Consider the following 17,906-nt stretch of genomic DNA (forward strand, 5'->3'; position numbering starts at 1 on the left):
ATAGATTTGAAAGGGACCCTTAAAGAAGGACAAGGATATGTTGCATGTTCCAGGGTGAGCAAACCAGACACTCTCCACATCAACACTGACAAAGAAACGGCAAGAAATACCATTTACCCACAAGCATAACGAAATTACATATATTAGAAACCAACACTTTCTCATTACTTTATTTTCCAAATCAACAGACTGGACCACAGCAACGCGTGGCAGGGGACGGCTAGTCCAGTATATTTTCTTTGAATGGTTCAGACTCTCAAGTCAGTATTGTTTTCATTTTCAAAGCAAAGTAAAATTGAAAATAAATACTGCCAAACACTGAAAAGACTGCTGGAAACGCAGAACATTCAGAGTCCTATCTTTTTATGTCTTCCAAAATACTTCCACAATGACTATTGTCAACAAACATGGCAAGACTTTTAAAGTCTCTTTTGAACTACCATAAAGGGTACATGGGCTGTTAGCTCTCAGTCCTGAATGGAATTATCTGGATCTACTCATGCAGCAGAAGGAGGCGGAAAGGAGATTGCGAGCCTTGAAACAGCAAGCAGGCAGGCCATCACATTCATGAATTCCCTCTACATCAGAAGAACGAGACACAGCAGAGAAAGTCTGAGCGAAGACCCCTCCCCCTATTATGCACATTTCCCATCAACAGGAAAGGCTTTTTGTGATGAGGAATCATTCAAAAATGCTGCCCCATGCCTGCAGTTTAAAGGGGCACAGACCACTCTCTTATCCCGCTACATCAGCGATTCTCAACTTGGGGGTCGCGACCCCCAAGGGGGTCATTGGGCCATTTTCGGGGGGTCGCGAAGCTACCTTGGTTGGCCCCTTGAGGGCAGCCTTTCTGCCTGGCCCCTGCACACCTTTTCGAGCTCTTCTATGGCAGGGGAGCTATACATCCCAGTAGCTCCCAAATGCCAAGGTCTATTTTTCCCAAACCTCTCCAGTATTCTCTGTTGGTAATGGGAGTTCTGTATGCCAAGTTTGGTTCAATTCCATTGTTGTTGGAGTTCAGAATGCTCTTTGATGGTAGGGGAACTATATATCCCAGCAACTGCAATTCCCAAATGTCAAGATCTGTTTTCCCCAATCTCCACCAGTGTTCAACTTTGGGCATATTGAGTATTTGTGCCAAGTTGGGTCCAAATGTACAGTCGTTTGGGTTCACAGCGCTCTCCATATGTAGGTGAACTAAAAGGTAAAGGTGACATTAAGTCCAGTCATGTCTGACTCTGGGGTGTGGTGCTCATCTCCATTTCTAAGCCGAAGAGCCAGCGTTGTCCGTAGACACCTCCAAGGTCATGTGGCCGGCATGACTGCATGGAGCGCCGTTACCTTCCCGCTGGAGCGGTACCTATTGGTCTATTCACATTTGCATGTTTTCGAACTGCTAGGTTGGCAGAAGCTAGGGCTGACAGCAGAAGCTCACGCCGCTCCCCGGAATCGAACCTGCGACCTTTCGATCAACAAGCTCAGCAGCTCAGTGCTTTAACCCACTGCGCCACCGGGGGCTCCTGTAGGTGAACTACATCTCCCTAAATCATTGTCAATTCCTCCCAGCCCCGTCCAGTATTTTCTGTTGGTCATTGGGGTTCTTTGTGCTAAGTTTGTTCCAGGTCTATAATTTGTGGGGGTCTCAGTGGTCTGTGGAACTCAGAGGTGAATCGGTTGAAGGTTCTGCAAATCCCATCATCCACTGTCCATACTCCCCAAGCATATTGTTTTGTGATCAGTTACTATGCTTTAACTATGTTCAATTTATAACAATGAACTTCCGCCGGGAAGTAGCAGCCAATAGTGAAAGCCCATCCCTTGTTTGGGCATCAGCCAGCACGCCAACGACTTAAATCAAGAAATAGTTTTCTTAGGTCTACAGAGACACTCGCTGGAACACCTCAGCAAGCGAGAGTTCAAAAGTGGCAGGCTCAAACCCAGCACCTCAATCCGTGGGTGATACCAGATGAGAGACTCCCCCCTGGGCACACAGAGGACTGGGCAACTTAGAAGACGCTGAACAGACTGCGCTCTGGCACCACGAGATGCAGAGCCAATATTAAGAAATGGGGCTACAAAGTTGAATCCACGACATGCGAGTGTGGAGAAGAGCAAACCACAGACCACCTGCTGCAATGCAACCTGAGCACTGCCACATGCACGATGGAGGACCTTCTTGCGGCAACACCAGAGGCACTCCAAGGGGACAGAGACTGGTCAAAGGACATTTAATCAACTACCAAGTTTGCAAAATTTGCATTTTTTTATCTGTTTGTTTGTTTTGTTCTGTTAGAAATGTAATACAATGGTATGGTTGCTGATGACACGATAAATAAATAAATAACAGTGCTCTCTGGATGTAAGTGAACTACAGCTCCCAAACTCAAGGTCAGTGCCCACCAAACCCTTCCAGTATTTTCTGTCAGTCATGAGAGTTATGTGTGCCAAATCCGGTTCAATTGCATCGTTGGTGAATTTCAGAATGCTCTTTTAATTTAAATGAACCATACATCCCAGCAACTACAACTCCCAAATGTCAAATCAAATCCTCCTGAACCCCAGCAGTATTCAAATTTGGGCGTATGGGGTATTTGTGCCAAATTTGGTCCAGTGAATGAAAATACATCCTACATATCAGATATTTACATTATAATTCATAACATTAGCAAAATTACAGTTATGAAGTCGCAACGAAAATAATGTTGTGGTTGGGGGTCAACACAACATGAGGAACTGCATTAAGGGGTCACAGCATTAGGAAGGTTGAGAACCACTGCTCTACTGCAGGTAAAGATCAAGGTTTCGTACTCTGCAGATGTTTTAGGGCTCCAATAGGTGGGTAGGAATGGCTCATTGCCAAAAATTTGAAACTCACAAACAACTCAACGCTAGGCAGAAAAACATATAGTCATGGCAGATTGGATAAGCAGGCCAATAACGTACAGCCTTACCAATATCAAAGGAAAGGCCTGTCTCACAGAACATCACCTGATGTATAACAGTGACTACATAATCTTCTCAAGAACCTTTTCATAGATGTATGGACTCTTATGTGTTGGGAAGGTTGCAAGGCCCACCTAATCTGCTCCTGTACCAGGCACAAATATGGAATCACAGTACAACACTCCTGAAAGATGCCCATCCAATCTCAGTTTGAAGACCTCCAAAGACTGAGCCTACCCACCCTGCTCCAGTATATGCCAGTGTCCATATACTGGCAATGCTTCTGAAAGAAATCACAACACTTTGCTGACCTAGAAATGTTACCCCAACACATCAGAATCGCAAATTATTCACTCCTAGTACCACGAAACGGACCCCTACAATGAAACAAAACCTTGAATCTGTGCATCTACATTATAGAACACTGTTTAGTGGGTATTGCACCACCTGACATCCGCTGGGAAGTAGAAGCCATTAGTGAAAGGACCGAGGCAGTGACATCTCCAGCTCATCCCCTGTTTGGGTATCAGCCAGCACGTCAACGACTTAAATCAAGAAAGTTTTCTAAGATCTACAGAGACACTCACTGGAACACCTCAGCAAGCGAGAGTCCAAAAGTGGCAGGCTCCAACCCAGAACCTCAATCCATGGCTGATACCAAATGAGAGGCTCCTACCTGGGCACACAGAAGACAGGGCGACTTGGAAGGCGCTGAACAGACTGCGCTCTGGCACCACAAGATGCAGAGCCAACCTTCAGAAATGGGGCCACAAAGTGGAATCCACGGCATGCGAGTGTGGAGAAGAGGAAACCACTGACCACCTACTGCAATGCAACTTGAGCCCTGCCACATGCACCAGGGAGGACCTTTTTGCAGCCACACCAGAGGCACTCCAAGTGGCCAGATACTGGTCAAACGATATTTAATCAACTACCAAGCTTGCAAACTTTGTGTTTTGTTTGTTTGTGTGTTAAAAATGCAATACAACTGTTTGGTTTGCTCCTGACATGATAAATAAATAGAACACTAGCCGTCCCCTGTGTATGTATATATTTGTGTATATGTGTAATATATGTGTGTTTGCATATATTAATGTAGTTTTGTGCATGCATTGTATATATATTTTTGGCTTTTTAAGTGTCTTCTGCTGTGTTTTTCAGCATTTTTATGAGTTATGGTCATTCATTGACCTGATAGGTGTATTGTATCCAAATTTGGTGTCAATTCATCCAGTAGCTTTTGAGTTCTGTTAATCTGACAAACGAAAATTACATTTTTATTTATATAGACCAGCCGTTCCCTGCCACGCGTTGCTGTGGCCCAGTCTGTGTATATGTGCTTTGTATGTGCATATATATTAGTGTATATGTGTATATACATGTGTTTGCGTATATATGTGTGTCTGTGGCTGTGTGCATGCATTGTAAAAAAATTTTTATCTTTTTCATCTCTTTTGCTGTTTTTCAGTATATTTATGTGTGATGGTCACTCATCGACCTGATAGGTGTATTGTGTCCAAATTTGGTGTCAATTCATCCAGTGTTTTTTGAGTTATGTTAATCCCACAAACAAATATTACATTTTTATTTATATAGATTTGTCCAGGTGTAGTCTTTGGCACTTTTTAAAAATTTAATATATTGGGTTGTTGTGTGTTTTCTGGGCTGTCTGCCCATGTTCCAGAAGCATTCTCTTCTGATGTTTTGTCTGCGTCTGTGGCAGGCATCCTCAGAGGTTGTGAGGTCTGAGGATGCCTGAAACAGATGCAGGCGAAATGTCGGGTGATTCCGAGTGATTCTGGCCATGTAATATATTGTTTCCGAATTTATGGACCTGGCTTTCATGCATGTTCATGCCTGACATTGTATATAAGGCCCGCTCCAAAGAAGAAGCAGTTTCATAGGAAAGGAAATGGAAGAAAAATGGAAGAATGCTCTGAGGATGCTTGCCATAGATGCAGGCAAAACGTCAGGAGAGAATGCCTCTAGATATTGTAATGTTGATTGTTTTTAATGGCACTTTTATGAATGCCTGACATTGATTTGTGCCAATCTGTTGCCCGCCTTGAGTCACCGTATGGCTGAGAAAATTGGGCTATAAATATCGTAAATAAAATAAATAAATAAAAGTAGCAGATTTGAAGGCTGAGTTAGACAATGACATCCTGAATGGATATCTCCTAGATCAGCGATTCTCAACCTGTGGGTCGCAACCCCTTTGGGGGTTGAACAAACCTTTCACGGGGGTTGCCTAAGACCAGCGTAAAACAATATTTGTTAAAATTGTTCTTATTTTTAATTATCGTATTGTTTTAAAGTGTTTTTTGCACTACAGATATGTGCAGTGTGCACAGAAATTCATTCATGCTTTTTTCAACATTATAATCCGGCCCTCCAACAGTTTGAGGGACTGTGACCTGGCCCTCTGTTTATAAAGTTTGAGGACCCCTGCTCTAGACCATGGCCATATAGCCCAAAAAAACCTACAACAACCCAGTGATTCCGGCCATGAAAGCCTTCGACAATACATGGAAGAAATGGTTAGAAAACATGTACGGTGGAGGGAAATGTATAAAGCATATAATGGTCAATCAAACAAAGGTCCTTTACTCTGTGCCTTTAACACGATTTTCAGCAGGGTTGGGTTGAAAATCGCGTTAAAGGCACAGAGTAAAGGACCTTTGTTTGATTGACCATTATATGCTTTATAGATTTCCTTCCACCTTACATGTTTTCTAACCATTTTTTTTTCTAACCCTGCTCTATGCCTGTGAGACGTGGACTGTCTACAGACGTCACATGCAACTCCTGGAACGATTCCATCAGCGCTGCCTCCGGAAAATCCTGCAAATCTCCTGGGAAAACAAGCGGACAAACGTCAGTGTGCTGGAAGAAGCAAAGACCACCAGCATTGAAGCGATGGTCCTCCAACATCAACTCCGCTGGGCTGGCCACGTTGTCCGGATGCCTGACCACCGTCTCCCAAAGCAGTTACTCTACTCCGAACTTAAGAACGGAAAACGGAACGTTGGTGGACAGGAAAAGAGATTGAAAGATGGGCTCAAAGCCAACCTTAAAAACTCTGGCATAGACACTGAGAACTGGGAAGCCCTGGCCCTTGAGCGCTCCAGCTGGAGGACAGCTGTGACCAGCAGTGCTGCAGAATTTGAGGAGGCACGAGTGGAGGGTGAAAGAGAGAAACGTGCCAGGAGGAAGGCGCGTCAAGCCAACCCCGACCGGGACCGCCTTCCACCTGGAAACCAATGCCCTCACTGCGGGAGATGCAGAGCAAGAATAGGGCTCCACAGCCACATACGGACCCACAAGGAAATCCATAATGGAAGACCATCTTACTTGTCCAATGAGGGATCGCCTAACAACAACAACAACAATGCGATTTTCCTTATTGTCTACGCAAGGTAGTAAACATAACTGAAGCACCTCCTAGCCATCTTCCATAATGAATTGCTTAATATATATTTTTTTTCTTGCTGCTGAGGTCTCTGCTCTCCCGCACGACGCATATGATGCAAAAGGAGGAGTGGGGAAACTGTTCTACAGAAATGGGATTGTCCACAGACCCATTTCCAGCTATTGTGATGCTGGAAGCATGATTTATTTCCTTTGCCTGCCGGTCCAGCCTTCTCCCCCATCCTTTCCCTGAACAGCTGGACGACCATCGGACCCCACCCCCTTCCAAACCATCCCAATAACTCAACCCAAGAGAGAACCACCCACTGGAGGGGGAAGACAGGCTCTCACTCCCCACCCCCTTCCTTCTATAAACATACCAATATTGATCTTTCTATGCCCTGATCAGGCCTGGAATAAAATCCCTCTTCCAACAACAAAGCCACCCCTCTCCCCTGCACAAAAAGCAGGCCGGAGGTGCCATTTGCCCAGGGAAAGTCCTCCCAAATCCCCCTCCCTCCTGCTTATCCCTTCTTCTCCTCCTTCTTTTCTCCTCCCTTCTGCCTGCTCTGCAGTTGTCTGATTCCGGGAAAGCCTCCCTTCTTCCCTCCCTCCCTCCCAATACCTACAGCAGCACCAGGAAGAGGAGGAAAAGGAAGAGGAGAGGACGCCTCCCCTTCCTCATCCATCTCTTCTGCAAAAAAAACACACCTCCCGGAAAAGGGGGAACTGGAAACCCCTTCCCACTTCCATCCTCTTTCCAATAGAAGCACAAAGGGGGAGGGAAAGGAGGAGGCATCTCTTCCATCTCTGCACACAACCTTGACACCCTAAAACAGTGGTTCTCAACCTTCCTAATGGGTTGTTGTAGGCTTTTCCGGGCTATATGGCCATGTTCTGGAGGCAATTTTTCGCCTGCATCAAGAGGAGCCTAGTGTCTAGATCTAGGGAAGTCATGCTCCCCATGCTCTATTCCGCTTTGGTTAGACCACACCTGGAATGTTGTGTCCAATTCTGGGCACCACAATTGAAGAGAGATATTGACTCTAAGCTGGAATGTGTCCAGAGGAGGGCGACTAAAATGATCCAGGGTCTGGAGAACAAGCCCTATGAGGAGCGGCTTAAGGAGCTGGGCATGTTTAGCCTGAAGAAGAGAAGGCTGAGAGGAGACATGATAGTCATATATAAATATGTGAGAGGAAGCCACAGGGAGGAGGAGGGAGCAAGCTTGTTTTCTGCTTCCTTGGAGACTAGGACGCGGAACAATGGCTTCAAACTGCAAGAAAGGAGATTCCATCTGAACATGAGGGCGAACTTCCTGACTGTGAGAGCCGTTCAGCAGTGGAACTCTCTGCCCCTGAGTGTGGTGGAGGCTACTTCTTTGGAAGCTTTTAAGCAGAGGCTGGATGGCCATCTGTCAGGGGTGCTTTGAATGCAATATTCCTGCTTCTTGGCAGAATGGGGTTGGACTGGATGATGGCCCAGGAGGTCTCTTCCAACTCTTTGATTCTATGATTCTATAGGGTGGCAACCTGTGCTGGATGGGGTCACACTCCCTCTGAAGTCACAGGTCCGCAGTCTGGGCATCCTCCCGGACTCATCGCTAAGCCTAGAGCCCAGGTATCGGCAGTGGCCAGTTGTGCCCGTACCTTGAGAAGCCAGACTTGGCCATGGTGGTCCATGCCTTAGATACATCCCATTTAGTCTACTGTAATGGGCCCTATGTGTGGCTGCTCTTGAAAAGTGCCCGGAAACTCCCAACTAGTTCAGAGATCTGCGGCCAGGTTACTGACCGGTGCTGGACCCGTTCTAGCACCTACACTGGCTGCCATTATGTTTCTGGCCCGATTCAAGGTGCTGGTTTTGGCCTTTACATATCTGACCACATTGCCTCTTACCAACCTGCCTGACCATTAAGATCTTCTGGGGAGACCCTTCTCTCACTGCCACCCCCACTGCCACAAATACAATTGGAGGCAATGAGAGAGAGGGCCTTCTCGGTAGCTGCCCCAGCCTTTTGGAACTCCCTCCCCATTGAGATTAAAACTGCTCCTTCCCTGTTATATTTCAAGAACCAGTTGAAGACCTACCTATTCAAGCAAGCTTTTGATGAATGAATTCAATTGCTAATGATCTTAGCAAAATATACTATTTAATTGATTAATCACCACAATAACTTTGGGAGGGAGCTTTTGAGCTTTGGTAGGGAGCTTTGAGATGGTAGAACAGAAGCTCTCCGAAGCTCTAGGTGCTCTTACTGCCTACTACAGGGAAAACCAGCTGATCCCCAACCCATCTAAAACACAGACATGTGCCTTTCACCTTAAGAAGAGACAAGCATCCCGAGCTCTGAGGATGATTACCTGGGAAGGAATCCCACTGGAGCATTGCAGCGCACCCAAATACCTGGGAGTCACTCTGGACTGTGCTCTTACCTACAAGAAGCACTGCCTGAACATCAAGCAAAAAGTGGGTGCTAGAAACAATATCATACAAAAGCTGACTGGCACAACCTGGGGATCACAACCAGACACAGTGAAGACATCTGCCCTTGCGCTATGCTACTCTGCTGCCGAGTATGCATGCCCAGTGTGGAACACATCTCACCACACTAAAACAGTGGATGTGGCTCTTAATGAGACATGCCGCATTATCACGGGGTGTCTTGCCCTACACCACTGGAGAAATTGCACTGCTTAGCCGGTATTGCACCACCTGACATCCGCCAGGAAGTGGCAGCCAATAGTGAAAGGACCAAGGCAGAGACATCTCCAGCTCATCCCTTGTTTGGCTATCAGCCAGCACGTCAATGACTTAAATCAAGAAATAGTTTTCTTAGATCTACAGAGACACTCGCTGGAACACCTCAGCAAGCGAGAGTCCAAAAGTGGCAAGCTCAAACCCAGCACCTCAATCCGTGGGTGATACCAGATGAGAGACTCCCCCCTGGGCACACAGAAAACTGGGCGACTTGGAAGGCGCTGAACAGACTGCACTCTGGCACCACGAGATGCAGAGCCAACCTCAAGAAATGGGGCCACAAAGTGGAATCCACGACATGCGAGTGCGGAGAAGAGCAAACCACTGACCACCTGCTGCAATGCACCCTGAGCCCTGTCACATGCATGATGGAGGACCTTCTTGCGGCAACACCAGAGGAACTCTAAGGGGACAGATACTGGTCAAAGGACATTTAATCAACTACCAAACTCACAAGTTTTGTATTTGTCTGTTTGTTTGCTTTGTTCTGTTAGAAATGTAATACAATGTTCTGGTTGCAGATGACATGATAAATAAACCACAATAACTGTAATTGGTTTTAAATGTTTTGAAGGCTGAGATGTACTGTGGGACTGATGGGGTCAGTTGTGTGTGTGGGGGGAGGGGGGGTAGGCAGATGTGTGTGTACATATATAGATTATATATATATACAGTTTTATTACACTTTTATAGTATTATCATAAGTGCCTTATTTAACTTAATACATAGAGTTTTATTAAGTTGTATCAAGCTTTGTTATTCGGTTCAATATGATGATACGGCCTAAAGCAGTGGTTCTCAATCTATGGGTCCCCAGATGTTTTGGCCTTAACTCCCAGCTGGAAAACTGGCTGGGATTTCTGGGAGTTGTAGGCCAAACATCTGGGGACCCACAGGTTGAGAACCACTGGCCTAAGGGCTAATAATTTAAATTTATTATTACTGGATATACAACGAGATGAGTACACAGCGAACAAGATCGCTATACTTGCTTTTGTATTGCATCCCAAGTGTCTACGATTATGTCATGTATTTTTATTATGTATTATTATTATTATTATTATTATTGTATACTCCCCTTGATTGAGACACTATGTTATTATTATTATACACAACAAGATGAGTACACAGCAAACAAGATCACTATGCTCGCTTTTGTATTGCATCCCAAGTGCCTAGGAATATGTCATGTATATTATTATTATTATTATTATTAATGTATACTCCCCTTGATTGAGACACTATATTATTATTATTATACACAAGATGAGTACACAGCAAACAAGATCACTATGCTTGCTTTTGTATTGGATCACAAGTGCCTAGGATTACGTCATGTATTTTTATTGTGTATTATTATTATTATTATTATTATTATTATTAATGTATACTCCCCTTGATTGAGACACTATGTTGTTGTTGTTGTTGTTGTTGTTGTTGTTGTTGTTATTATTATTATTATTATTATACACAACAAGATGAGTACACAGCAAACAAGATCACTATGCTCGCTTTTGTATTGGATCCCAAGTGTCTAGGATTATGTCATGTATTTTTATTATGTATTATTATTATGTATTATTATTATTATTAATGTATACTCCCCTTGATTGAGACACTATGTTATTATTATTATTATTATTATTATTATTATTATACACAACAAGATGAGTACACAGCAAACAAGATCACTATGCTTGCTTTTGTATTGGATCTCAAGTGCCTAGGATTATGTCATGTATTTTTATTGTGTATTATTATTATTATTAATGTATACTCCCCTTGATTGAGACACTATGTTGTTATTATTATAATAATAATAATTATTATTATTGTACACAACAAGATGAGTACACAGCAAACAAGATCACTATGCTCGCTTTTGTATTGGATCCCAAGTGCCTAGGATTATGTCATGTATTTTTATTATGTATTATTATGATTATTATTATTATGAATGTATACTCCCCTTGATTGAGACACTATGTTATTATTATTATTATTATACACAACAGGATGAGTACACAGCAAACAAGATCACTATGCTGGCTTTTGTATTGGGTCACACGTTGTACCTAAAACTGTGTGATGCATTATTATTATGTATTTGATATATTATTCATCAGCCTATAAAGCCCTAAACAGTTCCGGCCAAGCTTAGCTGTCTGAACAGATCTCTCCCTATGAACCATCTCGGAGCTTAAGATCTTCTGGAGAGGCCCTGCTCTCAATCCCACTTCCTTTGCAGGCATGACTGGCAGAGAGATAGGGCCTTCTCAGTGGTGGCCCCTGAGCTGTGGAATTCCCTCCCCAAGGAAATCAGATCAGACCCCTCCCTCCTGACCTTCCACAAGAAAATGAAAATGTGGCTTTTTGATCAAGCCTTTGGAGATCTTGTGCAATGACTATTGGAATGGCCCAGACTATGACTTTGGATAATATGGTTAACAGTGAAGATATTGTTTTATATGTTTCAAATGTTTTATGTACATTAAAATTCTATTTTAAATAATTATTTTAATTATACATTGGTTTTGAAGACATCAAATAGCTGCCTAACTGTAAGCCGCCTTTCCTCGGGGTGGAGAAAAATGGGGTTAAAATGTCATAAATAAATAAATATTTTTTTATTTATATTCCCCTTGATTGAGACACCATGTTGTTATTATTATCATTAATGACCAGGGACTGCTACTATTTCAGGCCACTAGCTGTTGCATGATGGTTGTTTTTATATTGTGTTATGTATCTGTTTGTTTTATATTGTTTACCAGCCGTCCCCTGCCATGCGTTGTTGTGGCCCAGTCTGTGTATATGCTTTGTGTGTGCATATATTTGTGCATATGTGTATATATGTGTGTTTGCGTATATATATGTGGCTTTGCACATGCATTGTAATGTATTTTTTATTTTTTGGGTTTTAAGTCACTTCTGCTGTGTTTTTCAGTGTTTTTATGAGTGATGGTCACTTGTTGGCCTGAGAGGTGTCTTGTGTCCAAATTTGGTGTCAATTCGTCCAGTGGTTTTTGAGTTATGTTAATCCCACAAACGAACATTACATTTTTATTTATATAGATGTTGTGTTTTGCGAATTTTGTTTCTTATGTTTGTGTGCATTACTATTTATTTGCTTATAAATTTATTATTATTATTATGAAGATGCTCATCTTTCTGTGTGTGTGTGTGTTTGTATGCATTAATTTATTATTTATTTATAAAAAAATGTATTATTATTATTGTTATAAGGAAGATGCCTGTCTCAGTGTATATGAGTATATATATTACTATTATTTATTTATTTATAATTTTATTATTATTATTATTATTATAAGGAAGATGCCTGTCTCTCTGTGTGTTTGTATTACTATCTATTATTCATTTATGAATGTATTATTATTTTGATGATGATGTAAAGGAAGATGCATGTCTGTGTGTGTTTGTATGCATTATAACTGTATTATTATTATTATGAAGATGTCTGTCTCTGTGTGTGTTTGTATTACTATCACTTATTTATTTATGAATATATTATTATTATCATCATCATTATAAGGAAGATGCCTGTCTCTGTGTGCATTTCTATTTACTATTTATTTATACATGTATTATTATTATCATCATCATCATCATCATTATTATTAGGAAGATGCCTTTCTCTGTGTGTGCATTACTATTTATTATTTATTTATACATGTATTATTATTATTACTATTATTATTGTTGTTGTTGTTGTTGTTGTTGTTAGGAAGATGCCTGTCTCTGTGTGTGTGTTTGTGTGCGTTACTATTTATTATTTATTTATAAATGTGTTATTATTATTGTAAAGAAGATGCCTTTCTCTGTGTGTTTGTATGCATTACTATTTATTATTCATTTATAACTGTATTATTATTATTATTATGAAGATGCCCGTCTCTGTGTCTGTTTGTATTCCTATCTATTATTTATTTATGAATTTATTATTATTATTATTATCAGGAAGATTCTTTTCTCTGTGTGTGTTTATATTACTATTATTTATTTATGAGTGTATTATTTTGATTATTATAAGGAAGATGCCTTTCTGTGTGTGTGTGTGTGTATTACTATCTATTATTTATTTATAACATCATTATTATTATTATTATTATTATTATTATTATTATGAAGATGCCTGTCTCTGTGTCTGGTGTATTATTTTGATTATGATAAGGAAGATGCCTTTCTCTCTGTGTCTGTTTGTATTACTATTATTTATTTATGAATGTATTATTATTATTAGGAAGACGCCTGTCTCTGTGTCTGTTTGTATTCCTATGTATTATTTATTTATGATTATTATATTATTATTATTATTATTATTATTAGGAAGATTCCTTTCTCTGTGTGTGTGTTTATTTTACTAATATTTATTTATGAGTCTATTATTTTGATTAAAATAAGGATGCCTTTCTCTGTGTGTGTGTGTTTGTATGCATTACTATTTATTATTATTATTATTATTATAAAGGAAGATGCCCGTCTCTGTGTATGTTTATTTTACTAGTATTTATTTATGACTCTATTATTTTGATTATGATAAGGAAGATGCCTTTCTGTGTGTGTGTTTGTGTGCATTACTATTTATTATTTATTTATAACATTATTATTATTATTGTTGTTGTTGTTATTATTAGGAAGATGCCTGACTTTCTATATGTGTCTGTGTGCATTACTATCTATTATTTATTTATAACATTATTATTATTAGGAAGATGCCTGTCTCTGTGTCTGTTGGTATTCCTATTAATTTATGATGATTATTATTATTAGAAAGATGCCTGTCTCTCTGTGTGTTTGTATTCCTATCTATTATTTATGATGATGATGATTATTATTATTATTAGGAAGATGCCTGTCTCTCTGTGTGTCTGTATTCCTACCCATTATTTATTTATACATATATTATTATTATTATTATTATTATTAGAAAGACGCCTGTCTCTGTGTGTGTCTATATTCCTATCCATTATTTATTTATGATTATTATTATTATTAGGAAGACTCTGTGCCTGTTTGCATTCCTATCTATTATTTATTTATAACATTATTATTATTATTATTATTATTATTATTATTGGGAGGATGCCTGTCTCTGTGTCTGTTTGTATTCCTATTAATTTATGATGATGATGATGATTAGAAAGATGTCTGTCTCTCTGTGTGTTTGTATTCCTATCTATTATTTATGATGATGATGATGATTATTATTATTATTAGGAAGACGCCTGTCTCTCTGTGTGTCTGTATTCCTACCCATTATTTATTTATACATATATTATTATTATTATTATTATTATTATTATTAGAAAGACGCCTGTCTCTGTGTGTGTGTCTGTATTCCTATCCATTATTTATTTATGAATATTATTATTATTATTATTATTATTATTAGGAAGACTCTGTGCCTGTTTGCATTCCTATCTATTATTTATTTATAACATTATTATTATTATTATTATTATTATTATTAGGAAGATGCCTGTCTCTGTGTCTGTTTATATTCCTATTATTTATTTATGAATATATCATTATTATTATCAGGAAGACACCTGTCTCTGTGTGTGTTTGTATTACTATCTATTATTATTATTATTATTATTATCAGGAAGATTCCTTTCTCTGTGTGTTTATATTACTATTATTTATTTATGAATGCATTTTTTGATTATGATAAGGGAGATGCCTTTCTCTGTGTGTGTGTGTGTGTGTCTGTGTGCATTACTATTTATTATTATTATTATTAGGAAGCCGCCTGTCTCTGTGTGTGTCTGTATTCCTACCTACTATTTATTTATGAATATATTATTATTATTATTAGGAATATGCCTGTCACTGTGTGTGTCTGTATTCCTACCTATTATATATTTATACATTTATTATTATTATTATTATTATTATTATTATTATTATTATTATCAGGAAGATGCCTGTCTCTGTGTGTGTGTCTGTATCCCTACCTATTATTTATTTATGAATATATTATTATTATTATTATTATTATTATTATTATTATTAGGAAGCCGCCTGTCTCTGTGTGTGTGTCTGTATTCCTATCTACTATTGACTGATTGATGAATGTATTGATGAATGTATGATGCTGATGTTTATATTCCTACCTATTATTTATTTATGAATATATTATCATTATTATTATTATTATTATTATTAGGAAGATGCCTGTCTCTGTGTGTGTCTGTATTCCTACCCATTATTTATTTATATATTATTATTATTATTATTATTATTATTAGGAAGCCGCCTGTCTCCGTGTCTCTGTGTGTGTCTGTATTCCTACCTATTATTTATTTTTACATTTATTATTATTATTATTAGGAAGATGCCTGTCTCTGTGTGTGTCTGTATTCCTACCCATTATTGATTGATTGATGAATGTATGATGCTGATGGTGATGAGGAGTGTGCTGTCTATGTCTGTTTATATTCCTACCTATTATTTATTTATGAATATATTATTATTATTATTATTATTATTATTATTATTATTATTAATAGGAAGCCGACTGTCTCTCTGTGTGTCTGTATTCCTACCTACTATTGATTGATGAATGTATTTATTGATGAATGTATTTATTGATGAATGTATGGATGAGTATATGGATGAGTGTATGGATGCTGGGGAGTGTGGTGCCTGCCTGCCTCACCTTCCTCTTCCTACCCATTATTGATTGATTGATTGATGAATGTATTGATGAATGTATTGATGAATGTATGGATGAATGTATGGATGAATGTATGGATGAATGTATGGATGAATGTATGGATGCTGGTGGTGCCTGCCTGCCTGTATATTCTCACCTTCCTCTTCCTGGCCTCGGCGGATCCGCTCCAGACGAAGCACTATCTATTATATATTTATGAATATATTATTATTAGTAGTAGTAGTAGTAGTAGTAGTAGTAGTAGTGGTATTAGGAAGCCGCCTGTCTCTCTCTCTGTGTCTGTATTCCTACCTACTATTGATTGATGAATGTATTTATTGATGAATGTATTTATTGATGAGTGTATGGATGCTGAGGGTGGGGAGTGTGGTGCCTGCCTGCCTCACCTTCCTCTTCCTACCCATTATTGATTGATTGACTGATGAATGTATTGATGAATGTATGGATGAGTGTATGGATGAATGTATGGATGCTGGTGGTGCCTGCCTGCCTGTTGTCTCACCTTCCTCTTCCTGGCCTCGGCGGATCCGCTCCAGACGAAACACTGTCTATTATATATTTATGAATATATTATTATTATTATTATTATTATTATGACGCCTGTCTCTGTGTGTGTCGGTATTCCTACCTATTATATATTTATACAAGATTATTATTATTATTATTATTATTATTATTATTAGGAAGATGCCTTTCTCTGTGTGTGTGTGTTTGTGTGCATTACTATTTATTATTATTATTATTATTATTATTATTAGGAAGATGCCTGTCTCTGTGTGTGTCTGTATTCCTATTATTTATTTCTGAATGCATTTTTAATTATGATAAGGAAGATGCTTTCTGTGTGTGTGTCTGTATTACTATATTATTATTATTATTATTATTATTATTATTATTATTATTAGGAAGATGCCTTTCTGTGTGTGTGTCTGTATTCCTACCTACTATTGATTGATTGATGAGTGTATTGATGAGTGTATGGATGAGTGTATGGATGCTGGGGAGTGTGGTGCCTGCCTGCCTGCCTCACCTTCCTCTTCCTACCCATGATTGATTGATTGATTGATTGATTGATGAATGTATTGATGAATGTATTGATGAGTGTATGGATGAGTGTATGGATGCTGGGGAGTGTGGTGCCTGCCTGCCTCACCTTCCTCTTCCTACCCATTATTGATTGATTGATTGGATTGATTGATTGATTGATGAGTGTATGGATGAGTGTATGGATGAGTATATGGATGCTGAGGGTGGGGAGTGTGGTGCCTGCCTGCCTCACCTTCCTCTTCCTACCCATTATTGATTGATTGATTGATTGATTGATTGGATTGATTGATGAGTGTATGGATGAGTGTATGGATGCTGAGGGTGGGGAGTGTGGTGCCTGCCTGCCTCACCTTCCTCTTCCTACCCATTATTGATTGATTGATTGATTGACTGATGAATGTATTTATTGATGAGTGTATGGGTGAGTGTATGGATGAGTGTATGGATGAGTGTATGGATGCTGGGGAGTGTGGTGCCTGCCTGCCTCACCTTCCTCTTCCTACCCATTATTGATTAATTGATTAATGTATTGATGAATGTATTGATGAGTGTATTGATGAGTGTATGGATGAGTGTATGGATGCTGAGGGTGGGGAGTGTGGTGCCTGCCTCACCTTCCTCTTCCTACCCAATATTGATTGATTGGATTCATTGATGAGTGTATGGATGAGTGTATGGATGGGGAGTGTGGTGGTGCCTGCCTGCCTGCCTGCCTGGCTCACCTTCCTCTTCCTGGCCTGAGCGGTCCCACTCCAGACGAAGCACTATCTATTCTATATTTATATTATTATTAATATCAGGAAGACGCCTGTCTCTCTCTGTGTGTGTATTACTATCTATTATTTATTTATATTATTATTATTATTATTATTAGGACACCTGTCTGTATTCCTACCTATTATTTATGATGATGATGATGATTGTTATTATTAGGAAGATGCCTGTCTCTCTGTATGTGTCTGTATTCCTACCCATTATTGATTGATTGATTGATTGATTGATGAATGTATGGATGAGTGTATGGATGGTGGTGCCTGCCTGCCTG

At 39.5% G+C, this 17,906-nt stretch overlaps 1 protein-coding gene across 4 annotated transcripts in view; it reads right to left on the bottom strand.

The window, feature by feature from the left end:
- LOC132781575 (ubiquitin carboxyl-terminal hydrolase 22-A) overlaps nucleotides 1-17,906 on the bottom strand; it is a 219,000-nt gene that overhangs the window by 197,364 nt on the left and 3,730 nt on the right. The window contains exon 1 of one of the 4 annotated variants that reach the window (XM_067473682.1): nucleotides 15,951-15,988. The exons of the other annotated variants lie outside the window; for them this stretch is intronic. The gene's annotated coding sequence lies outside the window, so the exon portion shown is untranslated. Of the gene's footprint in view, nucleotides 1-15,950; nucleotides 15,989-17,906 lie in introns of those variants that run through there. 4 annotated transcript variants of the gene reach the window in all.

The sequence above is a fragment of the Anolis sagrei genome, chromosome X (genome assembly GCF_037176765.1).
Source record: "Anolis sagrei isolate rAnoSag1 chromosome X, rAnoSag1.mat, whole genome shotgun sequence".
Lineage (NCBI taxonomy): Eukaryota > Metazoa > Chordata > Lepidosauria > Squamata > Dactyloidae > Anolis > Anolis sagrei.